General features: G+C 36.9%; 40 non-coding genes across 40 annotated transcripts; all 40 read right to left on the bottom strand.

The window, feature by feature from the left end:
• Nucleotides 1-502: 502 nt before the first annotated feature.
• LOC144846816 (5S ribosomal RNA) lies at nt 503-621 on the bottom strand. Its single transcript, XR_013613398.1, has one exon. It is a non-coding gene; the product is annotated as a 5S ribosomal RNA (ribosomal RNA).
• A 582-nt stretch (nt 622-1,203) lies between these two features.
• Nucleotides 1,204-1,322, bottom strand: LOC144846125 (5S ribosomal RNA). The gene has a single exon (XR_013612754.1). It is a non-coding gene; the product is annotated as a 5S ribosomal RNA (ribosomal RNA).
• A 118-nt stretch (nt 1,323-1,440) lies between these two features.
• On the bottom strand, nt 1,441-1,559 carry LOC144846124 (5S ribosomal RNA). The gene has a single exon (XR_013612753.1). It is a non-coding gene; the product is annotated as a 5S ribosomal RNA (ribosomal RNA).
• Nucleotides 1,560-1,797: 238 nt separating this feature from the next.
• LOC144846489 (5S ribosomal RNA) lies at nt 1,798-1,916 on the bottom strand. The gene has a single exon (XR_013613105.1). It is a non-coding gene; the product is annotated as a 5S ribosomal RNA (ribosomal RNA).
• Nucleotides 1,917-2,499: 583 nt separating this feature from the next.
• LOC144846815 (5S ribosomal RNA) lies at nt 2,500-2,618 on the bottom strand. Its single transcript, XR_013613397.1, has one exon. It is a non-coding gene; the product is annotated as a 5S ribosomal RNA (ribosomal RNA).
• A 582-nt stretch (nt 2,619-3,200) lies between these two features.
• On the bottom strand, nt 3,201-3,319 carry LOC144846123 (5S ribosomal RNA). The gene has a single exon (XR_013612752.1). It is a non-coding gene; the product is annotated as a 5S ribosomal RNA (ribosomal RNA).
• Nucleotides 3,320-3,437: 118 nt separating this feature from the next.
• Nucleotides 3,438-3,556, bottom strand: LOC144846610 (5S ribosomal RNA). The gene has a single exon (XR_013613222.1). It is a non-coding gene; the product is annotated as a 5S ribosomal RNA (ribosomal RNA).
• A 238-nt stretch (nt 3,557-3,794) lies between these two features.
• On the bottom strand, nt 3,795-3,913 carry LOC144847015 (5S ribosomal RNA). Its single transcript, XR_013613591.1, has one exon. It is a non-coding gene; the product is annotated as a 5S ribosomal RNA (ribosomal RNA).
• Nucleotides 3,914-4,379: 466 nt separating this feature from the next.
• LOC144847014 (5S ribosomal RNA) lies at nt 4,380-4,498 on the bottom strand. The gene has a single exon (XR_013613590.1). It is a non-coding gene; the product is annotated as a 5S ribosomal RNA (ribosomal RNA).
• Nucleotides 4,499-5,081: 583 nt separating this feature from the next.
• LOC144846814 (5S ribosomal RNA) lies at nt 5,082-5,200 on the bottom strand. The gene has a single exon (XR_013613396.1). It is a non-coding gene; the product is annotated as a 5S ribosomal RNA (ribosomal RNA).
• Nucleotides 5,201-5,782: 582 nt separating this feature from the next.
• On the bottom strand, nt 5,783-5,901 carry LOC144846617 (5S ribosomal RNA). The gene has a single exon (XR_013613228.1). It is a non-coding gene; the product is annotated as a 5S ribosomal RNA (ribosomal RNA).
• A 118-nt stretch (nt 5,902-6,019) lies between these two features.
• Nucleotides 6,020-6,138, bottom strand: LOC144846122 (5S ribosomal RNA). Its single transcript, XR_013612751.1, has one exon. It is a non-coding gene; the product is annotated as a 5S ribosomal RNA (ribosomal RNA).
• A 118-nt stretch (nt 6,139-6,256) lies between these two features.
• On the bottom strand, nt 6,257-6,375 carry LOC144846121 (5S ribosomal RNA). Its single transcript, XR_013612750.1, has one exon. It is a non-coding gene; the product is annotated as a 5S ribosomal RNA (ribosomal RNA).
• Nucleotides 6,376-6,613: 238 nt separating this feature from the next.
• On the bottom strand, nt 6,614-6,732 carry LOC144846813 (5S ribosomal RNA). Its single transcript, XR_013613395.1, has one exon. It is a non-coding gene; the product is annotated as a 5S ribosomal RNA (ribosomal RNA).
• Nucleotides 6,733-7,313: 581 nt separating this feature from the next.
• On the bottom strand, nt 7,314-7,432 carry LOC144846120 (5S ribosomal RNA). Its single transcript, XR_013612749.1, has one exon. It is a non-coding gene; the product is annotated as a 5S ribosomal RNA (ribosomal RNA).
• A 238-nt stretch (nt 7,433-7,670) lies between these two features.
• LOC144846476 (5S ribosomal RNA) lies at nt 7,671-7,789 on the bottom strand. The gene has a single exon (XR_013613093.1). It is a non-coding gene; the product is annotated as a 5S ribosomal RNA (ribosomal RNA).
• Nucleotides 7,790-8,372: 583 nt separating this feature from the next.
• LOC144846119 (5S ribosomal RNA) lies at nt 8,373-8,491 on the bottom strand. Its single transcript, XR_013612748.1, has one exon. It is a non-coding gene; the product is annotated as a 5S ribosomal RNA (ribosomal RNA).
• A 238-nt stretch (nt 8,492-8,729) lies between these two features.
• On the bottom strand, nt 8,730-8,848 carry LOC144846474 (5S ribosomal RNA). Its single transcript, XR_013613091.1, has one exon. It is a non-coding gene; the product is annotated as a 5S ribosomal RNA (ribosomal RNA).
• A 583-nt stretch (nt 8,849-9,431) lies between these two features.
• LOC144846118 (5S ribosomal RNA) lies at nt 9,432-9,550 on the bottom strand. Its single transcript, XR_013612747.1, has one exon. It is a non-coding gene; the product is annotated as a 5S ribosomal RNA (ribosomal RNA).
• Nucleotides 9,551-9,668: 118 nt separating this feature from the next.
• On the bottom strand, nt 9,669-9,787 carry LOC144846117 (5S ribosomal RNA). Its single transcript, XR_013612746.1, has one exon. It is a non-coding gene; the product is annotated as a 5S ribosomal RNA (ribosomal RNA).
• Nucleotides 9,788-10,025: 238 nt separating this feature from the next.
• On the bottom strand, nt 10,026-10,144 carry LOC144846822 (5S ribosomal RNA). The gene has a single exon (XR_013613404.1). It is a non-coding gene; the product is annotated as a 5S ribosomal RNA (ribosomal RNA).
• A 585-nt stretch (nt 10,145-10,729) lies between these two features.
• LOC144846812 (5S ribosomal RNA) lies at nt 10,730-10,848 on the bottom strand. The gene has a single exon (XR_013613394.1). It is a non-coding gene; the product is annotated as a 5S ribosomal RNA (ribosomal RNA).
• A 118-nt stretch (nt 10,849-10,966) lies between these two features.
• On the bottom strand, nt 10,967-11,085 carry LOC144846116 (5S ribosomal RNA). The gene has a single exon (XR_013612745.1). It is a non-coding gene; the product is annotated as a 5S ribosomal RNA (ribosomal RNA).
• A 238-nt stretch (nt 11,086-11,323) lies between these two features.
• LOC144847013 (5S ribosomal RNA) lies at nt 11,324-11,442 on the bottom strand. The gene has a single exon (XR_013613589.1). It is a non-coding gene; the product is annotated as a 5S ribosomal RNA (ribosomal RNA).
• Nucleotides 11,443-11,908: 466 nt separating this feature from the next.
• On the bottom strand, nt 11,909-12,027 carry LOC144847012 (5S ribosomal RNA). Its single transcript, XR_013613588.1, has one exon. It is a non-coding gene; the product is annotated as a 5S ribosomal RNA (ribosomal RNA).
• Nucleotides 12,028-12,610: 583 nt separating this feature from the next.
• On the bottom strand, nt 12,611-12,729 carry LOC144846810 (5S ribosomal RNA). Its single transcript, XR_013613392.1, has one exon. It is a non-coding gene; the product is annotated as a 5S ribosomal RNA (ribosomal RNA).
• Nucleotides 12,730-13,311: 582 nt separating this feature from the next.
• On the bottom strand, nt 13,312-13,430 carry LOC144846616 (5S ribosomal RNA). The gene has a single exon (XR_013613227.1). It is a non-coding gene; the product is annotated as a 5S ribosomal RNA (ribosomal RNA).
• Nucleotides 13,431-13,548: 118 nt separating this feature from the next.
• Nucleotides 13,549-13,667, bottom strand: LOC144846114 (5S ribosomal RNA). The gene has a single exon (XR_013612743.1). It is a non-coding gene; the product is annotated as a 5S ribosomal RNA (ribosomal RNA).
• Nucleotides 13,668-13,785: 118 nt separating this feature from the next.
• On the bottom strand, nt 13,786-13,904 carry LOC144846113 (5S ribosomal RNA). The gene has a single exon (XR_013612742.1). It is a non-coding gene; the product is annotated as a 5S ribosomal RNA (ribosomal RNA).
• Nucleotides 13,905-14,142: 238 nt separating this feature from the next.
• Nucleotides 14,143-14,261, bottom strand: LOC144846808 (5S ribosomal RNA). Its single transcript, XR_013613391.1, has one exon. It is a non-coding gene; the product is annotated as a 5S ribosomal RNA (ribosomal RNA).
• A 581-nt stretch (nt 14,262-14,842) lies between these two features.
• LOC144846112 (5S ribosomal RNA) lies at nt 14,843-14,961 on the bottom strand. Its single transcript, XR_013612741.1, has one exon. It is a non-coding gene; the product is annotated as a 5S ribosomal RNA (ribosomal RNA).
• A 238-nt stretch (nt 14,962-15,199) lies between these two features.
• LOC144846467 (5S ribosomal RNA) lies at nt 15,200-15,318 on the bottom strand. Its single transcript, XR_013613084.1, has one exon. It is a non-coding gene; the product is annotated as a 5S ribosomal RNA (ribosomal RNA).
• A 583-nt stretch (nt 15,319-15,901) lies between these two features.
• Nucleotides 15,902-16,020, bottom strand: LOC144846111 (5S ribosomal RNA). The gene has a single exon (XR_013612740.1). It is a non-coding gene; the product is annotated as a 5S ribosomal RNA (ribosomal RNA).
• A 118-nt stretch (nt 16,021-16,138) lies between these two features.
• Nucleotides 16,139-16,257, bottom strand: LOC144846109 (5S ribosomal RNA). The gene has a single exon (XR_013612739.1). It is a non-coding gene; the product is annotated as a 5S ribosomal RNA (ribosomal RNA).
• A 238-nt stretch (nt 16,258-16,495) lies between these two features.
• Nucleotides 16,496-16,614, bottom strand: LOC144846811 (5S ribosomal RNA). Its single transcript, XR_013613393.1, has one exon. It is a non-coding gene; the product is annotated as a 5S ribosomal RNA (ribosomal RNA).
• Nucleotides 16,615-20,461: 3,847 nt separating this feature from the next.
• On the bottom strand, nt 20,462-20,580 carry LOC144846799 (5S ribosomal RNA). Its single transcript, XR_013613382.1, has one exon. It is a non-coding gene; the product is annotated as a 5S ribosomal RNA (ribosomal RNA).
• A 583-nt stretch (nt 20,581-21,163) lies between these two features.
• LOC144846807 (5S ribosomal RNA) lies at nt 21,164-21,282 on the bottom strand. The gene has a single exon (XR_013613390.1). It is a non-coding gene; the product is annotated as a 5S ribosomal RNA (ribosomal RNA).
• Nucleotides 21,283-21,864: 582 nt separating this feature from the next.
• Nucleotides 21,865-21,983, bottom strand: LOC144846555 (5S ribosomal RNA). Its single transcript, XR_013613168.1, has one exon. It is a non-coding gene; the product is annotated as a 5S ribosomal RNA (ribosomal RNA).
• Nucleotides 21,984-22,101: 118 nt separating this feature from the next.
• On the bottom strand, nt 22,102-22,220 carry LOC144846108 (5S ribosomal RNA). Its single transcript, XR_013612738.1, has one exon. It is a non-coding gene; the product is annotated as a 5S ribosomal RNA (ribosomal RNA).
• Nucleotides 22,221-22,458: 238 nt separating this feature from the next.
• On the bottom strand, nt 22,459-22,577 carry LOC144846806 (5S ribosomal RNA). Its single transcript, XR_013613389.1, has one exon. It is a non-coding gene; the product is annotated as a 5S ribosomal RNA (ribosomal RNA).
• Between the last annotated feature and the right edge of the window lie 156 nt (nt 22,578-22,733).

Raw genomic sequence — 22,733 nt, 5'->3', positions numbered from 1 at the left:
CACAATAGCGGCATGTACAAAAGCTTCAGGCCGCTTTGTTGCTAAGAAGCAAACGCGCACACAAGTGGACGCCCGCGTAGTACAGTGACGTTTGTACCGTCACCACAGCAGCAACATACAACAACAAACATGTCTTTGAACAACAACTTGTTTAACTTCAATGATCGGACGAGAACCGTTGTTTTCAAGGCAGTTTAGTTGAAAAACTTTCGATTAACTTCGGTTACAGTTTGAATTTATTTACTTATACTATCATCAACAGTATAAACACATTTTGTCAAAATCTAAACATTTAAAAAAGACTATATTTTAGGATTATTAAAAAGATAAACACAGGTGTACGACACCAGATATTCCCAGGCAACCTGGTACGGTTGTAGACATTCGGTTACTTGCGGTTCAAGATTATACCTTAGATAGATCTTATAGTTACTGTCATAAAAACATAATTGAAAGGTAAAATAAACTTTGTTTAGTATAATTTAAAAAAAAGTTAAACATAGGTCTACGACACCAGGTATTCCCAGGCGGTCTCCCATCCAAGTACTAACCAGGCCCGACGTTGTTTAACTGCGGTGATCGGACGAGAACCGGTGTTGTCAACGTGGTATGGTCGTAGACATTCGGTTACTGAGTTGGGCGTTTTTTAATTAATAAAAAGACAATATAAAAGAAACAATAACACTGTACAAAGAAGCATAACACAATAGCGGCATGTACAAACGCTTCAGGCCGCTTTGTTGCTAAGAAGCAAACGCGCAAACAAGTGGACGCCCGCGTAGTACAGTGACGTTTGTACGGTCACCACAGCAGCAACATACAACAACAAACATGTCTTTGAACAACAACTTGTTTAACTTCAATGATCGGACGAGAACCGTTGTTTTCAAGGCAGTTTAGTTGAAAAACTTTCGATTAACTTCGGTTACAGTTTGAATTTATTTACTTATACTATCATCAACAGTATAAACACATTTGTCAAAATCTAAACATTTAAAAAAGACTATATTTTAGGATTATTAAAAAGATAAACACAGGTGTACGACACCAGATATTCCCAGGCAACCTGGTACGGTTGTAGACATTCGGTTACTTGCGGTTCAAGATTATACCTTAGATAGATCTTATAGTTACTGTCATAAAAACATAATTGAAAGGTAAAATAAACTTTGTTTAGTATAATTTAAAAAAAAGTTAAACATAGGTCTACGACACCAGGTATTCCCAGGCGGTCTCCCATCCAAGTACTAACCAGGCCCGACGTTGTTTAACTGCGGTGATCGGACGAGAACCGGTGTTTTCAACGTGGTATGGTTGTAGACATTCGGTTACTTGCGGTTCAAGATTATACCTTAGATAGATCTTATTGTTACTGTCATAAAAACATAATTGAAAGGTAAAACAAATTTTGTTTAGTATAATTTAAAAAAGTTAAACATAGGTCTACGACACCAGGTATTCCCAGGCGGTCTCCCATCCAAGTACTAACCAGGCCCGACGTTGTTTAACTGCGGTGATCGGACGAGAACCGGTGTTTTCAACGTGGTATGGTTGTAGACATTCGTTTACTTGCGGTTCAAGATTATAGAGATCTTATAGTTACTGTCTTAATCTCTACAAACACATATATCCTATAACCTAATACCTTTGGAATTTATTATAGAACATTTTCTAGGATTCAAATTAGCAGCTGCTGAAACCATGACTTTGGTATTTGCACACACTTCTGTTCAAGAAACACATAATTGAAAGGTAAAATAAACTTTGTTTAGTATAATTTAAAAAAAGTTAAACATAAGTCTACGACACCAGGTATTCCCAGGCGGTCTCCCATCCAAGTATTAACCAGGCCCGACGTTGTTTAACTGCGGTGATCGGACGAGAACCGGTGTTGTCAACGTGGTATGGTCGTAGACATTCGGTTACTGAGTTGGGCGTTTTTTAATTAATAAAAAGACAATATAAAAGAAACAATAACACTGTACAAAGAAGCATAACACAATAGCGGCATGTACAAAAGCTTCAGGCCGCTTTGTTGCTAAGAAGCAAACGCGCACACAAGTGGACGCCCGCGTAGTACAGTGACGTTTGTACCGTCACCACAGCAGCAACATACAACAACAAACATGTCTTTGAACAACAACTTGTTTAACTTCAATGATCGGACGAGAACCGTTGTTTTCAAGGCAGTTTAGTTGAAAAACTTTCGATTAACTTCGGTTACAGTTTGAATTTATTTACTTATACTATCATCAACAGTATAAACACATTTTGTCAAAATCTAAACATTTAAAAAAGACTATATTTTAGGATTATTAAAAAGATAAACACAGGTGTACGACACCAGATATTCCCAGGCAACCTGGTACGGTTGTAGACATTCGGTTACTTGCGGTTCAAGATTATACCTTAGATAGATCTTATAGTTACTGTCATAAAAACATAATTGAAATGTAAAATAAACTTTGTTTAGTATAATTTAAAAAAAAGTTAAACATAGGTCTACGACACCAGGTATTCCCAGGCGGTCTCCCATCCAAGTACTAACCAGGCCCGACGTTGTTTAACTGCGGTGATCGGACGAGAACCGGTGTTGTCAACGTGGTATGGTCGTAGACATTCGGTTACTGAGTTGGGCGTTTTTTAATTAATAAAAAGACAATATAAAAGAAACAATAACACTGTACAAAGAAGCATAACACAATAGCGGCATGTACAAACGCTTCAGGCCGCTTTGTTGCTAAGAAGCAAACGCGCAAACAAGTGGACGCCCGCGTAGTACAGTGACGTTTGTACGGTCACCACAGCAGCAACATACAACAACAAACATGTCTTTGAACAACAACTTGTTTAACTTCAATGATCGGACGAGAACCGTTGTTTTCAAGGCAGTTTAGTTGAAAAACTTTCGATTAACTTCGGTTACAGTTTGAATTTATTTACTTATACTATCATCAACAGTATAAACACATTTGTCAAAATCTAAACATTTAAAAAAGACTATATTTTAGGATTATTAAAAAGATAAACACAGGTGTACGACACCAGATATTCCCAGGCAACCTGGTACGGTTGTAGACATTCGGTTACTTGCGGTTCAAGATTATACCTTAGATAGATCTTATAGTTACTGTCATAAAAACATAATTGAAAGGTAAAATAAACTTTGTTTAGTATAATTTAAAAAAAAGTTAAACATAGGTCTACGACACCAGGTATTCCCAGGCGGTCTCCCATCCAAGTACTAACCAGGCCCGACGTTGTTTAACTGCGGTGATCGGACGAGAACCGGTGTTTTCAACGTGGTATGGTTGTAGACATTCGGTTACTTGCGGTTCAAGATTATACCTTAGATAGATCTTATTGTTACTGTCATAAAAACATAATTGAAAGGTAAAACAAATTTTGTTTAGTATAATTTAAAAAAGTTAAACATAGGTCTACGACACCAGGTATTCCCAGGCGGTCTCCCATCCAAGTACTAACCAGGCCCGACGTTGTTTAACTGCTGTGATCGGACGAGAACCGGTGTTTTCAACGTGGTATGGTTGTAGACATTCGTTAACTTGCGGTTCAAGATTATAGAGATCTTATAGTTACTGTCTTAATCTCTACAAACACATATATCCTATAACCTAATACCTTTGGAATTTATTATAGAACATTTTCTAGGATTCAAATTAGCAGCTGCTGAAACCATGACTTTGGTATTTGCACACACTTCTGTTCAAGAAACACATAATTGAAAGGTAAAATAAACTTTGTTTAGTATAATTTAAAAAAAGTTAAACATAAGTCTACGACACCAGGTATTCCCAGGCGGTCTCCCATCCAAGTACTAACCAGGCCCGACGTTGTTTAACTGCGGTGATCGGACGAGAACCGGTGTTGTCAACGTGGTATGGTCGTAGACATTCGGTTACTGAGTTGGGCGTTTTTTAATTAATAAAAAGACAATATAAAAGAAACAATAACACTGTACAAAGAAGCATAACACAATAGCGGCATGTACAAAAGCTTCAGGCCGCTTTGTTGCTAAGAAGCAAACGCGCACACAAGTGGACGCCCGCGTAGTACAGTGACGTTTGTACGGTCACCACAGCAGCGGTCTCCCATCCAAGTACTAACCAGGCCCGACGTTGTTTAACTGCGGTGATCGGACGAGAACCGGTGTTTTCAACGTGGTATGGTTGTAGACATTCGGTTACTTGCGGTTCAAGATTATACCTTAGATAGATCTTATTGTTACTGTCATAAAAACATAATTGAAAGGTCATGAAACCATGACTTTGGTATTTGCACACACTTCTGTTCAAGAAACACATAATTGAAAGGTAAAATAAACTTTGTTTAGTATAATTTAAAAAAAGTTAAACATAAGTCTACGACACCAGGTATTCCCAGGCGGTCTCCCATCCAAGTACTAACCAGGCCCGACGTTGTTTAACTGCGGTGATCGGACGAGAACCGGTGTTGTCAACGTGGTATGGTCGTAGACATTCGGTTACTGAGTTGGGCGTTTTTTAATTAATAAAAAGACAATATAAAAGAAACAATAACACTGTACAAAGAAGCATAACACAATAGCGGCATGTACAAAAGCTTCAGGCCGCTTTGTTGCTAAGAAGCAAACGCGCACACAAGTGGACGCCCGCGTAGTACAGTGACGTTTGTACGGTCACCACAGCAGCAACATACAACAACAAACATGTCTTTGAACAACAACTTGTTTAACTTCAATGATCGGACGAGAACCGTTGTTTTCAAGGCAGTTTAGTTGAAAAACTTTCGATTAACTTCGGTTACAGTTTGAATTTATTTACTTATACTATCATCAACAGTATAAACACATTTTGTCAAAATCTAAACATTTAAAAAAGACTATATTTTAGGATTATTAAAAAGATAAACACAGGTGTACGACACCAGATATTCCCAGGCAACCTGGTACGGTTGTAGACATTCGGTTACTTGCGGTTCAAGATTATACCTTAGATAGATCTTATAGTTACTGTCATAAAAACATAATTGAAAGGTAAAATAAACTTTGTTTAGTATAATTTAAAAAAAAGTTAAACATAGGTCTACGACACCAGGTATTCCCAGGCGGTCTCCCATCCAAGTACTAACCAGGCCCGACGTTGTTTAACTGCGGTGATCGGACGAGAACCGGTGTTGTCAACGTGGTATGGTCGTAGACATTCGGTTACTGAGTTGGGCGTTTTTTAATTAATAAAAAGACAATATAAAAGAAACAATAACACTGTACAAAGAAGCATAACACAATAGCGGCATGTACAAACGCTTCAGGCCGCTTTGTTGCTAAGAAGCAAACGCGCAAACAAGTGGACGCCCGCGTAGTACAGTGACGTTTGTACGGTCACCACAGCAGCAACATACAACAACAAACATGTCTTTGAACAACAACTTGTTTAACTTCAATGATCGGACGAGAACCGTTGTTTTCAAGGCAGTTTAGTTGAAAAACTTTCGATTAACTTCGGTTACAGTTTGAATTTATTTACTTATACTATCATCAACAGTATAAACACATTTGTCAAAATCTAAACATTTAAAAAAGACTATATTTTAGGATTATTAAAAAGATAAACACAGGTGTACGACACCAGATATTCCCAGGCAACCTGGTACGGTTGTAGACATTCGGTTACTTGCGGTTCAAGATTATACCTTAGATAGATCTTATAGTTACTGTCATAAAAACATAATTGAAAGGTAAAATAAACTTTGTTTAGTATAATTTTAAAAAAAGTTAAACATAGGTCTACGACACCAGGTATTCCCAGGCGGTCTCCCATCCAAGTACTAACCAGGCCCGACGTTGTTTAAATGCGGTGATCGGACGAGAACCGGTGTTTTCAACGTGGTATGGTTGTAGACATTCGGTTACTTGCGGTTCAAGATTATACCTTAGATAGATCTTATTGTTACTGTCATAAAAACATAATTGAAAGGTAAAACAAATTTTGTTTAGTATAATTTAAAAAAGTTAAACATAGGTCTACGACACCAGGTATTCCCAGGCGGTCTCCCATCCAAGTACTAACCAGGCCCGACGTTGTTTAACTGCGGTGATCGGACGAGAACCGGTGTTTTCAACGTGGTATGGTTGTAGACATTCGGTTACTTGCGGTTCAAGATTATACCTTAGATAGATCTTATTGTTACTGTCATAAAAACATAATTGAAAGGTAAAACAAATTTTGTTTAGTATAATTTAAAAAAGTTAAACATAGGTCTACGACACCAGGTATTCCCAGGCGGTCTCCCATCCAAGTACTAACCAGGCCCGACGTTGTTTAACTGCGGTGATCGGACGAGAACCGGTGTTTTCAACGTGGTATGGTTGTAGACATTCGCTAACTTGCGGTTCAAGATTATAGAGATCTTATAGTCACTGTCTTAATCTCTACAAACACATATATCCTATAACCTAATACTTTTGGAATTTATTATAGAACATTTTCTAGGATTCAAATTAGCAGCTGCTGAAACCATGACTTTGGTATTTGCACACACTTCTGTTCAAGAAACACATAATTGAAAGGTAAAATAAACTTTGTTTAGTATAATTTAAAAAAAGTTAAACATAGGTCTACGACACCAGGTATTCCCAGGCGGTCTCCCATCCAAGTACTAACCAGGCCCGACGTTGTTTAACTGCGGTGATCGGACGAGAACCGGTGTTGTCAACGTGGTATGGTCGTAGACATTCGGTTACTGAGTTGGGCGTTTTTTAATTAATAAAAAGAAAATATAAAAGAAACAATAACACTGTACAAAGAAGCATAACACAATAGCGGCATGTACAAAAGCTTCAGGCCGCTTTGTTGCTAAGAAGCAAACGCGCACACAAGTGGACGCCCGCGTAGTACAGTGACGTTTGTACGGTCACCACAGCAGCAACATACAACAACAAACATGTCTTTGAACAACAACTTGTTTAACTTCAATGATCGGACGAGAACCGTTGTTTTCAAGGCAGTTTAGTTGAAAAACTTTCGATTCACTTCGGTTACAGTTTGAATTTATTTACTTATACTATCATCAACAGTATAAACACATTTTGTCAAAATCTAAACATTTAAAAAAGACTATATTTTAGGATTATTAAAAAGATAAACACAGGTGTACGACACCAGATATTCCCAGGCAACCTGGTACGGTTGTAGACATTCGGTTACTTGCGGTTCAAGATTATACCTTAGATAGATCTTATTGTTACTGTCATAAAAACATAATTGAAAGGTAAAACAAATTTTGTTTAGTATAATTTAAAAAAGTTAAACATAGGTCTACGACACCAGGTATTCCCAGGCGGTCTCCCATCCAAGTACTAACCAGGCCCGACGTTGTTTAACTGCGGTGATCGGACGAGAACCGGTGTTTTCAACGTGGTATGGTTGTAGACATTCGTTAACTTGCGGTTCAAGATTATAGAGATCTTATAGTTACTGTCTTAATCTCTACAAACACATATATCCTATAACCTAATACCTTTGGAATTTATTATAGAACATTTTCTAGGATTCAAATTAGCAGCTGCTGAAACCATGACTTTGGTATTTGCACACACTTCTGTTCAAGAAACACATAATTGAAAGGTAAAATAAACTTTGTTTAGTATAATTTAAAAAAAGTTAAACATAGGTCTACGACACCAGGTATTCCCAGGCGGTCTCCCATCCAAGTACTAACCAGGCCCGACGTTGTTTAACTGCGGTGATCGGACGAGAACCGGTGTTGTCAACGTGGTATGGTTGTAGACATTCGGTTACTGAGTTGGGCGTTTTTTAATTAATAAAAAGACAATATAAAAGAAACAATAACACTGTACAAAGAAGCATAACACAATAGCGGCATGTACAAACGCTTCAGGCCGCTTTGTTGCTAAGAAGCAAACGCGCAAACAAGTGGACGCCCGCGTAGTACAGTGACGTTTGTACGGTCACCACAGCAGCAACATACAACAACAAACATGTCTTTGAACAACAACTTGTTTAACTTCAATGATCGGACGAGAACCGTTGTTTTCAAGGCAGTTTAGTTGAAAAACTTTCGATTAACTTCGGTTACAGTTTGAATTTATTTACTTATACTATCATCAACAGTATAAACACATTTTGTCAAAATCTAAACATTTAAAAAAGACTATATTTTAGGATTATTAAAAAGATAAACACAGGTGTACGACACCAGATATTCCCAGGCAACCTGGTACGGTTGTAGACATTCGGTTACTTGCGGTTCAAGATTATACCTTAGATAGATCTTATAGTTACTGTCATAAAAACATAATTGAAAGGTAAAATAAACTTTGTTTAGTATAATTTAAAAAAAAGTTAAACATAGGTCTACGACACCAGGTATTCCCAGGCGGTCTCCCATCCAAGTACTAACCAGGCCCGACGTTGTTTAACTGCGGTGATCGGACGAGAACCGGTGTTTTCAACGTGGTATGGTTGTAGACATTCGTTAACTTGCGGTTCAAGATTATAGAGATCTTATAGTTACTGTCTTAATCTCTACAAACACATATATCCTATAACCTAATACCTTTGGAATTTATTATAGAACATTTTCTAGGATTCAAATTAGCAGCTGCTGAAACCATGACTTTGGTATTTGCACACACTTCTGTTCAAGAAACACATAATTGAAAGGTAAAATAAACTTTGTTTAGTATAATTTAAAAAAAGTTAAACATAGGTCTACGACACCAGGTATTCCCAGGCGGTCTCCCATCCAAGTACTAACCAGGCCCGACGTTGTTTAACTGCGGTGATCGGACGAGAACCGGTGTTGTCAACGTGGTATGGTTGTAGACATTCGGTTACTGAGTTGGGCGTTTTTTAATTAATAAAAAGACAATATAAAAGAAACAATAACACTGTACAAAGAAGCATAACACAATAGCGGCATGTACAAACGCTTCAGGCCGCTTTGTTGCTAAGAAGCAAACGCGCAAACAAGTGGACGCCCGCGTAGTACAGTGACGTTTGTACGGTCACCACAGCAGCAACATACAACAACAAACATGTCTTTGAACAACAACTTGTTTAACTTCAATGATCGGACGAGAACCGTTGTTTTCAAGGCAGTTTAGTTGAAAAACTTTCGATTAACTTCGGTTACAGTTTGAATTTATTTACTTATACTATCATCAACAGTATAAACACATTTTGTCAAAATCTAAACATTTAAAAAAGACTATATTTTAGGATTATTAAAAAGATAAACACAGGTGTACGACACCAGATATTCCCAGGCAACCTGGTACGGTTGTAGACATTCGGTTACTTGCGGTTCAAGATTATACCTTAGATAGATCTTATAGTTACTGTCATAAAAACATAATTGAAAGGTAAAATAAACTTTGTTTAGTATAATTTAAAAAAAAGTTAAACATAGGTCTACGACACCAGGTATTCCCAGGCGGTCTCCCATCCAAGTACTAACCAGGCCCGACGTTGTTTAACTGCGGTGATCGGACGAGAACCGGTGTTTTCAACGTGGTATGGTTGTAGACATTCGGTTACTTGCGGTTCAAGATTATACCTCAGATAGATCTTATTGTTACTGTCATAAAAACATAATTGAAAGGTAAAACAAATTTTGTTTAGTATAATTTAAAAAAGTTAAACATAGGTCTACGACACCAGGTATTCCCAGGCGGTCTCCCATCCAAGTACTAACCAGGCCCGACGTTGTTTAACTGCGGTGATCGGACGAGAACCGGTGTTTTCAACGTGGTATGGTTGTAGACATTCGCTAACTTGCGGTTCAAGATTATAGAGATCTTATAGTCACTGTCTTAATCTCTACAAACACATATATCCTATAACCTAATACTTTTGGAATTTATTATAGAACATTTTCTAGGATTCAAATTAGCAGCTGCTGAAACCATGACTTTGGTATTTGCACACACTTCTGTTCAAGAAACACATAATTGAAAGGTAAAATAAACTTTGTTTAGTATAATTTAAAAAAAGTTAAACATAGGTCTACGACACCAGGTATTCCCAGGCGGTCTCCCATCCAAGTACTAACCAGGCCCGACGTTGTTTAACTGCGGTGATCGGACGAGAACCGGTGTTTTCAACGTGGTATGGTCGTAGACATTCGGTTACTGAGAGTTGGGCGTTTTTTAATTAATAAAAAGACAATATAAAAGAAACAATAACACTGTACAAAGAAGCATAACACAATAGCGGCATGTACAAAAGCTTCAGGCCGCTTTGTTGCTAAGAAGCAAACGCGCACACAAGTGGACGCCCGCGTAGTACAGTGACGTTTGTACGGTCACCACAGCAGCAACATACAACAACAAACATGTCTTTGAACAACAACTTGTTTAACTTCAATGATCGGACGAGAACCGTTGTTTTCAAGGCAGTTTAGTTGAAAAACTTTCGATTAACTTCGGTTACAGTTTGAATTTATTTACTTATACTATCATCAACAGTATAAACACATTTTGTCAAAATCTAAACATTTAAAAAAGACTATATTTTAGGATTATTAAAAAGATAAACACAGGTGTACGACACCAGATATTCCCAGGCAACCTGGTACGGTTGTAGACATTCGGTTACTTGCGGTTCAAGATTATACCTTAGATAGATCTTATAGTTACTGTCATAAAAACATAATTGAAAGGTAAAATAAACTTTGTTTAGTATAATTTAAAAAAAAGTTAAACATAGGTCTACGACACCAGGTATTCCCAGGCGGTCTCCCATCCAAGTACTAACCAGGCCCGACGTTGTTTAACTGCGGTGATCGGACGAGAACCGGTGTTGTCAACGTGGTATGGTCGTAGACATTCGGTTACTTGCGGTTCAAGATTATACCTTAGATAGATCTTATTGTTACTGTCATAAAAACATAATTGAAAGGTAAAACAAATTTTGTTTAGTATAATTTAAAAAAGTTAAACATAGGTCTACGACACCAGGTATTCCCAGGCGGTCTCCCATCCAAGTACTAACCAGGCCCGACGTTGTTTAACTGCGGTGATCGGACGAGAACCGGTGTTTTCAACGTGGTATGGTTGTAGACATTCGTTAACTTGCGGTTCAAGATTATAGAGATCTTATAGTTACTGTCTTAATCTCTACAAACACATATATCCTATAACCTAATACCTTTGGAATTTATTATAGAACATTTTCTAGGATTCAAATTAGCAGCTGCTGAAACCATGACTTTGGTATTTGCACACACTTCTGTTCAAGAAACACATAATTGAAAGGTAAAATAAACTTTGTTTAGTATAATTTAAAAAAAGTTAAACATAAGTCTACGACACCAGGTATTCCCAGGCGGTCTCCCATCCAAGTACTAACCAGGCCCGACGTTGTTTAACTGCGGTGATCGGACGAGAACCGGTGTTGTCAACGTGGTATGGTCGTAGACATTCGGTTACTGAGTTGGGCGTTTTTTAATTAATAAAAAGACAATATAAAAGAAACAATAACACTGTACAAAGAAGCATAACACAATAGCGGCATGTACAAAAGCTTCAGGCCGCTTTGTTGCTAAGAAGCAAACGCGCACACAAGTGGACGCCCGCGTAGTACAGTGACGTTTGTACGGTCACCACAGCAGCGGTCTCCCATCCAAGTACTAACCAGGCCCGACGTTGTTTAACTGCGGTGATCGGACGAGAACCGGTGTTTTCAACGTGGTATGGTTGTAGACATTCGGTTACTTGCGGTTCAAGATTATACCTTAGATAGATCTTATTGTTACTGTCATAAAAACATAATTGAAAGGTCATGAAACCATGACTTTGGTATTTGCACACACTTCTGTTCAAGAAACACATAATTGAAAGGTAAAATAAACTTTGTTTAGTATAATTTAAAAAAAGTTAAACATAAGTCTACGACACCAGGTATTCCCAGGCGGTCTCCCATCCAAGTACTAACCAGGCCCGACGTTGTTTAACTGCGGTGATCGGACGAGAACCGGTGTTGTCAACGTGGTATGGTCGTAGACATTCGGTTACTGAGTTGGGCGTTTTTTAATTAATAAAAAGACAATATAAAAGAAACAATAACACTGTACAAAGAAGCATAACACAATAGCGGCATGTACAAAAGCTTCAGGCCGCTTTGTTGCTAAGAAGCAAACGCGCACACAAGTGGACGCCCGCGTAGTACAGTGACGTTTGTACGGTCACCACAGCAGCAACATACAACAACAAACATGTCTTTGAACAACAACTTGTTTAACTTCAATGATCGGACGAGAACCGTTGTTTTCAAGGCAGTTTAGTTGAAAAACTTTCGATTAACTTCGGTTACAGTTTGAATTTATTTACTTATACTATCATCAACAGTATAAACACATTTTGTCAAAATCTAAACATTTAAAAAAGACTATATTTTAGGATTATTAAAAAGATAAACACAGGTGTACGACACCAGATATTCCCAGGCAACCTGGTACGGTTGTAGACATTCGGTTACTTGCGGTTCAAGATTATACCTTAGATAGATCTTATAGTTACTGTCATAAAAACATAATTGAAAGGTAAAATAAACTTTGTTTAGTATAATTTTAAAAAAAGTTAAACATAGGTCTACGACACCAGGTATTCCCAGGCGGTCTCCCATCCAAGTACTAACCAGGCCCGACGTTGTTTAACTGCGGTGATCGGACGAGAACCGGTGTTGTCAACGTGGTATGGTCGTAGACATTCGGTTACTGAGTTGGGCGTTTTTTAATTAATAAAAAGACAATATAAAAGAAACAATAACACTGTACAAAGAAGCATAACACAATAGCGGCATGTACAAACGCTTCAGGCCGCTTTGTTGCTAAGAAGCAAACGCGCAAACAAGTGGACGCCCGCGTAGTACAGTGACGTTTGTACGGTCACCACAGCAGCAACATACAACAACAAACATGTCTTTGAACAACAACTTGTTTAACTTCAATGATCGGACGAGAACCGTTGTTTTCAAGGCAGTTTAGTTGAAAAACTTTCGATTAACTTCGGTTACAGTTTGAATTTATTTACTTATACTATCATCAACAGTATAAACACATTTGTCAAAATCTAAACATTTAAAAAAGACTATATTTTAGGATTATTAAAAAGATAAACACAGGTGTACGACACCAGATATTCCCAGGCAACCTGGTACGGTTGTAGACATTCGGTTACTTGCGGTTCAAGATTATACCTTAGATAGATCTTATAGTTACTGTCATAAAAACATAATTGAAAGGTAAAATAAACTTTGTTTAGTATAATTTTAAAAAAAGTTAAACATAGGTCTACGACACCAGGTATTCCCAGGCGGTCTCCCATCCAAGTACTAACCAGGCCCGACGTTGTTTAAATGCGGTGATCGGACGAGAACCGGTGTTTTCAACGTGGTATGGTTGTAGACATTCGGTTACTTGCGGTTCAAGATTATACCTTAGATAGATCTTATTGTTACTGTCATAAAAACATAATTGAAAGGTAAAACAAATTTTGTTTAGTATAATTTAAAAAAGTTAAACATAGGTCTACGACACCAGGTATTCCCAGGCGGTCTCCCATCCAAGTACTAACCAGGCCCGACGTTGTTTAACTGCGGTGATCGGACGAGAACCGGTGTTTTCAACGTGGTATGGTTGTAGACATTCGGTTACTTGCGGTTCAAGATTATACCTTAGATAGATCTTATTGTTACTGTCATAAAAACATAATTGAAAGGTAAAACAAATTTTGTTTAGTATAATTTAAAAAAGTTAAACATAGGTCTACGACACCAGGTATTCCCAGGCGGTCTCCCATCCAAGTACTAACCAGGCCCGACGTTGTTTAACTGCGGTGATCGGACGAGAACCGGTGTTTTCAACGTGGTATGGTTGTAGACATTCGCTAACTTGCGGTTCAAGATTATAGAGATCTTATAGTCACTGTCTTAATCTCTACAAACACATATATCCTATAACCTAATACTTTTGGAATTTATTATAGAACATTTTCTAGGATTCAAATTAGCAGCTGCTGAAACCATGACTTTGGTATTTGCACACACTTCTGTTCAAGAAACACATAATTGAAAGGTAAAATAAACTTTGTTTAGTATAATTTAAAAAAAGTTAAACATAGGTCTACGACACCAGGTATTCCCAGGCGGTCTCCCATCCAAGTACTAACCAGGCCCGACGTTGTTTAACTGCGGTGATCGGACGAGAACCGGTGTTGTCAACGTGGTATGGTCGTAGACATTCGGTTACTGAGTTGGGCGTTTTTTAATTAATAAAAAGAAAATATAAAAGAAACAATAACACTGTACAAAGAAGCATAACACAATAGCGGCATGTACAAAAGCTTCAGGCCGCTTTGTTGCTAAGAAGCAAACGCGCACACAAGTGGACGCCCGCGTAGTACAGTGACGTTTGTACGGTCACCACAGCAGCAACATACAACAACAAACATGTCTTTGAACAACAACTTGTTTAACTTCAATGATCGGACGAGAACCGTTGTTTTCAAGGCAGTTTAGTTGAAAAACTTTCGATTCACTTCGGTTACAGTTTGAATTTATTTACTTATACTATCATCAACAGTATAAACACATTTTGTCAAAATCTAAACATTTAAAAAAGACTATATTTTAGGATTATTAAAAAGATAAACACAGGTGTACGACACCAGATATTCCCAGGCAACCTGGTACGGTTGTAGACATTCGGTTACTTGCGGTTCAAGATTATACCTTAGATAGATCTTATTGTTACTGTCATAAAAACATAATTGAAAGGTAAAACAAATTTTGTTTAGTATAATTTAAAAAAGTTAAACATAGGTCTACGACACCAGGTATTCCCAGGCGGTCTCCCATCCAAGTACTAACCAGGCCCGACGTTGTTTAACTGCGGTGATCGGACGAGAACCGGTGTTTTCAACGTGGTATGGTTGTAGACATTCGTTAACTTGCGGTTCAAGATTATAGAGATCTTATAGTTACTGTCTTAATCTCTACAAACACATATATCCTATAACCTAATACCTTTGGAATTTATTATAGAACATTTTCTAGGATTCAAATTAGCAGCTGCTGAAACCATGACTTTGGTATTTGCACACACTTCTGTTCAAGAAACACATAATTGAAAGGTAAAATAAACTTTGTTTAGTATAATTTAAAAAAAGTTAAACATAAGTCTATGACACCAGGTATTCCCAGGCGGTCTCCCATCCAAGTACTAACCAGGCCCGACGTTGTTTAACTGCGGTGATCGGACGAGAACCGGTGTTGTCAACGTGGTATGGTCGTAGACATTCGGTTACTGAGTTGGGCGTTTTTTAATTAATAAAAAGACAATATAAAAGAAACAATAACACTGTACAAAGAAGCATAACACAATAGCGGCATGTACAAAAGCTTCAGGCCGCTTTGTTGCTAAGAAGCAAACGCGCACACAAGTGGACGCCCGCGTAGTACAGTGACGTTTGTACGGTCACCACAGCAGCAACATACAACAACAAACATGTCTTTGAACAACAACTTGTTTAACTTCAATGATCGGACGAGAACCGTTGTTTTCAAGGCAGTTTAGTTGAAAAACTTTCGATTAACTTCGGTTACAGTTTGAATTTATTTACTTATACTATCATCAACAGTATAAACACATTTTGTCAAAATCTAAACATTTAAAAAAGACTATATTTTAGGATTATTAAAAAGATAAACACAGGTGTACGACACCAGATATTCCCAGGCAACCTGGTACGGTTGTAGACATTCGGTTACTTGCGGTTCAAGATTATACCTTAGATAGATCTTATAGTTACTGTCATAAAAACATAATTGAAAGGTAAAATAAACTTTGTTTAGTATAATTTAAAAAAAAGTTAAACATAGGTCTACGACACCAGGTATTCCCAGGCGGTCTCCCATCCAAGTACTAACCAGGCCCGACGTTGTTTAACTGCGGTGATCGGACGAGAACCGGTGTTTTCAACGTGGTATGGTTGTAGACATTCGGTTACTTGCGGTTCAAGATTATACCTCAGATAGATCTTATTGTTACTGTCATAAAAACATAATTGAAAGGTAAAACAAATTTTGTTTAGTATAATTTAAAAAAGTTAAACATAGGTCTACGACACCAGGTATTCCCAGGCGGTCTCCCATCCAAGTACTAACCAGGCCCGACGTTGTTTAACTGCGGTGATCGGACGAGAACCGGTGTTTTCAACGTGGTATGGTTGTAGACATTCGCTAACTTGCGGTTCAAGATTATAGAGATCTTATAGTCACTGTCTTAATCTCTACAAACACATATATCCTATAACCTAATACTTTTGGAATTTATTATAGAACATTTTCTAGGATTCAAATTAGCAGCTGCTGAAACCATGACTTTGGTATTTGCACACACTTCTGTTCAAGAAACACATAATTGAAAGGTAAAATAAACTTTGTTTAGTATAATTTAAAAAAAGTTAAACATAGGTCTACGACACCAGGTATTCCCAGGCGGTCTCCCATCCAAGTACTAACCAGGCCCGACGTTGTTTAACTGCGGTGATCGGACGAGAACCGGTGTTTTCAACGTGGTATGGTCGTAGACATTCGGTTACTGAGTTGGGCGTTTTTTAATTAATAAAAAGACAATATAAAAGAAACAATAACACTGTACAAAGAAGCATAACACAATAGCGGCATGTACAAAAGCTTCAGGCCGCTTTGTTGCTAAGAAGCAAACGCGCACACAAGTGGACGCCCGCGTAGTACAGTGACGTTTGTACGGTCACCACAGCAGCAACATACAACAACAAACATGTCTTTGAACAACAACTTGTTTAACTTCAATGATCGGACGAGAACCGTTGTTTTCAAGGCAGTTTAGTTGAAAAACTTTCGATTAACTTCGGTTACAGTTTGAATTTATTTACTTATACTATCATCAACAGTATAAACACATTTTGTCAAAATCTAAACATTTAAAAAAGACTATATTTTAGGATTATTAAAAATATAAACACAGGTGTACGACACCAGATATTCCCAGGCAATTCAATTCAATTTCAATTCAAGAAACATTTATTGACCATATTTTAGCATAACATTAACAATGGTTAGCATATAATATATATAGTCGAGAGACTACAAAAGGCCCGATGGGCCTGTCGCTGTAGTCCCTCTTTACATTATACAAGTAAACATACAAATACAAATAATAATAATAATACAACACTTAGGCTAATCTTAATTAGCCGTTACGTACATTATATCAGTAAAAAAAAAAGAATACAGTATCTTAATTAATTAGGTAACCATCTGAGGTATACTTTAATAAAAGATATTCTTTAATGGACCTTTTTAAACTTTTACCATGCTTATGCACCATGCTTGGAATTTTGTTACAGAAATAGTTCCAAAGTTTAGGTCCATTTATATGAATAAAGTGTTGGCCGCAAGTTAGTCTTGAGAAAGGTACATTCATTGCATATTTGTGTCTAAGATTGTGATAATTGTTTTCATGCTTACTAAAAATGTTAAGAACATATTGTGGTAACACACCACGCCTAACATTATCCATGAAGCCTATAACATTTAGTTTATGGATGTCGTGAATATTAAGTATTTTTAGTTTTTTAAACAGAGGTTCAGACGACACTCTCATGTTTGAATGAGTTATTATTCTGGCAGCTCTTTTCTGGAGCTTCCATAATGTTTCCAGTGTACTATTGTATGTGTTTCCCCATACAAGATTGCCATATTGGAAATGGGGTAATATTAAGGTGTTGTATAAGTTGGTTAAAATATGAGATGGAAAAAAATCTCTAACTTTCACTAGTATTCCAGTAGCCCTGGCTACTTTTTTACTGGTAAGTTTAATATGTTGCTTCCAGCAGAGGTTTTCATTAATTACAACACCTAAAAACGTAATATTTTCTTTTTGTTCTAGTAAAATATTGTTCATTTTTATACACACTTTGTTTGGGTTTACACATTTTTGTGGAGCTCTAAATACAACATAATTTGTTTTACAAATGTTCAACAAGAGCTTATTGGCTTTAAACCACATGTTTATTTTCTCAAGTTCAATATTGATTATACTTGACAATACTTTGAGATCGTTGCCACATTTTATGCTTGTTGTATCATCTGCAAAGCAAATGACATTGAGCTCAGTACTTGCATTATATATGTCATTAACGTATAAAAGGAACAGTAATGGTCCTAATACCGAGCCTTGTGGGACTCCAATACCATTTTCCTGTATAATAGATGCTGTACCATTAACATAAACATATTGTTTGCGAGATTTCAGATAATTCTTAAACAGAGTCAACGCAATACCTCTGATGCCATAATGCGACAGTTTACTTATTAATATATTATGGTCGATAATATCAAACGCCTTTGATAGGTCCATAAATGTGGCGATTGCATATTGCTTCTTTTCGAATGCGTCTAATAATGTATAAACCATGTCAATTATGGCATGTGAGGTTGAATGCTTAGTTCTAAAGCCATATTGGCGGTTGTTTAATATATTGAATTTAGATAAGTAATTGTATAATCGTTTGTATACTACTTTTTCAAATATTTTTGAAAAAATTGGTAATAAGGATATTGGACGATAATTAGAGGCTACATGGCGATCGCCTTTCTTATAGATGGGGACGATTTTCGCAATTTTCATTTTTTGGGGAATTATTCCAGTTTGGAGGGATTGGTTAAAAATATGTGTTAGAGGTTTCACAATGGTATATCCAATTTCCTTGATAACCTTTGGTGAAATACTATCAAATCCGGGTGCTTTGTTACTATCAAGAGATCGGATAATACTCATTATCTCTTCTTCGTTCACAGGAAAGAAAAACAGCGAGTTGCGTTGCTGATTTGAGAGGTAATCAGAATATTGAGTCGTCGTAGACTCAATACTGTCACGAACCTCTCGACCGACATTAATAAAGTAATCATTTAAATGATTTGCCACAGCATCGCAACCCTCAACAGTTTCGCTGTCGTGTGAAAAATAAGATGGAATATTATTTTTACCTTTCCCTGGATTTATGACGTCATTTATAACGTCCCACGTTTTTTTCACATTTCCATTTGTCTGGATAAAAACACTTTCATAATATAATGTTTTTGCTTTTTTACAGGTACGCGTGAAGTTTTTTTTAAATTGTGTATATACGAGTTTGGTTTTGGGTGTGGGATGTTTTATATACCTTTTATATAAGACATGCTTTCTTTTGCTGGATTTTAATAACCCAGAACTCATCCAAGGTTGTTTAAACTTTTTATAATTTTTTGGTTGTTTTACATTTTTTTTCTTTAAATTTTTATTATATAATTTTATAAATTTATCAAGAAAAATATTGTAAGCGTCGTCGGGGTTCCTTATTTCATAGATGTCACCCCATTCAGCAAGACGCAAATCATTGTTGAGTTGTATTATGTTCCTGTCATTAATTAGGTATTTGTTATTTAAGAGAGTAATATTATTATTATTATTATTATTTTTGTCGTTATTTAACTGTTGCGTAGAATGAATGATCTGGTATATTGGTAAGTGGTCGGAGATGTCTGAAATAAGTATACCGGATGATATTTTTTCGGATATAGTGTTAGAAAATATATTATCGATCAGCGTCGCTGATTCGTTTTGTATTCTAGTGGGCCTTGATATCGATGGATGGAACGAATGGGACATCATTACGTCAATAAATGCATTGGTGTCGCCATTTTGTTTGAGAAGATTGATATTAAAGTCGCCAATAATGTGGCATGGTTTGCTCTCTTTATCGGTAATTGTTAAGACCTCATTTAAAGATTCGTTAAACTTATCAATCCTCATATGGGGAGGTCGGTAAACAAGTCCGACAATTTTATTTTTATTTTTTTTGTCTATAATTTCAATAAATATACATTCACAAAAATTTATCTTTAAGTCTGGCCGTTTTTTTACCTCAACTGTGTTGGAGATAAACATACCTACACCACCCCCCCCCCCCCCCTTTGTTCCACTCTGTCCATTGAATGGAAGTTATAGTTAGGTAAATATGGTCTAATGGATGTATTCGTAAGCCATGTTTCTGATATACATATTATTGTAAATACATGTTTGATATGGTTGAGATAAGTTACCAACTCATCAAAGTGTTTGTTGATACTTCTTATATTAAAATGTAAAAGTGATAGACTTATATTATTTATGTTATTTATCGTATCATTAAGTTGAAGTGTGTTCGTGTATGAACATGATTCTATAGTGCTTAATCTCTCTCTGAGACCATATTCAATATGTTCTTCGTGCTCAACCTGGTACGGTTGTAGACATTCGGTTACTTGCGGTTCAAGATTATACCTTAGATAGATCTTATAGTTACTGTCATAAAAACATAATTGAAAGGTAAAATAAACTTTGTTTAGTATAATTTTAAAAAAAGTTAAACATAGGTCTACGACACCAGGTATTCCCAGGCGGTCTCCCATCCAAGTACTAACCAGGCCCGACGTTGTTTAACTGCGGTGATCGGACGAGAACCGGTGTTTTCAACGTGGTATGGTCGTAGACATTCGGTTACTGAGTTGGGCGTTTTTTAATTAATAAAAAGACAATATAAAAGAAACAATAACACTGTACAAAGAAGCATAACACAATAGCGGCATGTACAAAAGCTTCAGGCCGCTTTGTTGCTAAGAAGCAAACGCGCACACAAGTGGACGCCCGCGTAGTACAGTGACGTTTGTACGGTCACCACAGCAGCAACATACAACAACAAACATGTCTTTGAACAACAACTTGTTTAACTTCAATGATCGGACGAGAACCGTTGTTTTCAAGGCAGTTTAGTTGAAAAACTTTCGATTAACTTCGGTTACAGTTTGAATTTATTTACTTATACTATCATCAACAGTATAAACACATTTTGTCAAAATCTAAACATTTAAAAAAGACTATATTTTAGGATTATTAAAAAGATAAACACAGGTGTACGACACCAGATATTCCCAGGCAACCTGGTACGGTTGTAGACATTCGGTTACTTGCGGTTCAAGATTATACCTTAGATAGATCTTATAGTTACTGTCATAAAAACATAATTGAAAGGTAAAATAAACTTTGTTTAGTATAATTTTAAAAAAAGTTAAACATAGGTCTACGACACCAGGTATTCCCAGGCGGTCTCCCATCCAAGTACTAACCAGGCCCGACGTTGTTTAACTGCGGTGATCGGACGAGAACCGGTGTTGTCAACGTGGTATGGTCGTAGACATTCGGTTACTGAGTTGGGCGTTTTTTAATTAATAAAAAGACAATATAAAAGAAACAATAACACTGTACAAAGAAGCATAACACAATAGCGGCATGTACAAACGCTTCAGGCCGCTTTGTTGCTAAGAAGCAAACGCGCAAACAAGTGGACGCCCGCGTAGTACAGTGACGTTTGTACGGTCACCACAGCAGCAACATACAACAACAAACATGTCTTTGAACAACAACTTGTTTAACTTCAATGATCGGACGAGAACCGTTGTTTTCAAGGCAGTTTAGTTGAAAAACTTTCGATTAACTTCGGTTACAGTTTGAATTTATTTACTTATACTATCATCAACAGTATAAACACATTTGTCAAAATCTAAACATTTAAAAAAGACTATATTTTAGGATTATTAAAAAGATAAACACAGGTGTACGACACCAGATATTCCCAGGCAACCTGGTACGGTTGTAGACATTCGGTTACTTGCGGTTCAAGATTATACCTTAGATAGATCTTATAGTTACTGTCATAAAAACATAATTGAAAGGTAAAATAAACTTTGTTTAGTATAATTTTAAAAAAAGTTAAACATAGGTCTACGACACCAGGTATTCCCAGGCGGTCTCCCATCCAAGTACTAACCAGGCCCGACGTTGTTTAACTGCGGTGATCGGACGAGAACCGGTGTTTTCAACGTGGTACGGTTGTAGACATTCGGTTACTTGCGGTTCAAGATTATACCTTAGATAGATCTTATAGTTACTGTCATAAAAACATAATTGAAAGGTAAAACAAATTTTGTTTAGTATAATTTAAAAAAGTTAAACATAGGTCTACGACACCAGGTATTCCCAGGCGGTCTCCCATCCAAGTACTAACCAGGCCCGACGTTGTTTAACTGCGGTGATCGGACGAGAACCGGTGTTTTCAACGTGGTATGGTTGTAGACATTCGGTTACTTGCGGTTCAAGATTATAGAGATCTTATAGTCACTGTCTTAATCTCTACAAACACATATATCCTATAACCTAATACTTTTGGAATTTATTATAGAACATTTTCTAGGATTCAAATTAGCAGCTGCTGAAACCATGACTTTGGTATTTGCACACACTTCTGTTCAAGAAACACATAATTGAAAGGTAAAATAAACTTTGTTTAGTATAATTTAAAAAAAGTTAAACATAGGTCTACGACACCAGGTATTCCCAGGCGGTCTCCCATCCAAGTACTAACCAGGCCCGACGTTGTTTAACTGCGGTGATCGGACGAGAACCGGTGTTGTCAACGTGGTATGGTCGTAGACATTCGGTTACTGAGTTGGGCGTTTTTTAATTAATAAAAAGACAATATAAAAGAAACAATAACACTGTACAAAGAAGCATAACACAATAGCGGCATGTACAAAAGCTTCAGGCCGCTTTGTTGCTAAGAAGCAAACGCGCACACAAGTGGACGCCCG

The sequence above is a fragment of the Antedon bifida genome, chromosome 6 (genome assembly GCF_963402885.1).
Source record: "Antedon bifida chromosome 6, ecAntBifi1.1, whole genome shotgun sequence".
Classification (NCBI taxonomy): domain Eukaryota; kingdom Metazoa; phylum Echinodermata; class Crinoidea; order Comatulida; family Antedonidae; genus Antedon; species Antedon bifida.
Note: the sequence above shows the minus strand (reverse complement) of the source record. Positions and strands in the feature narration are given on the sequence as shown.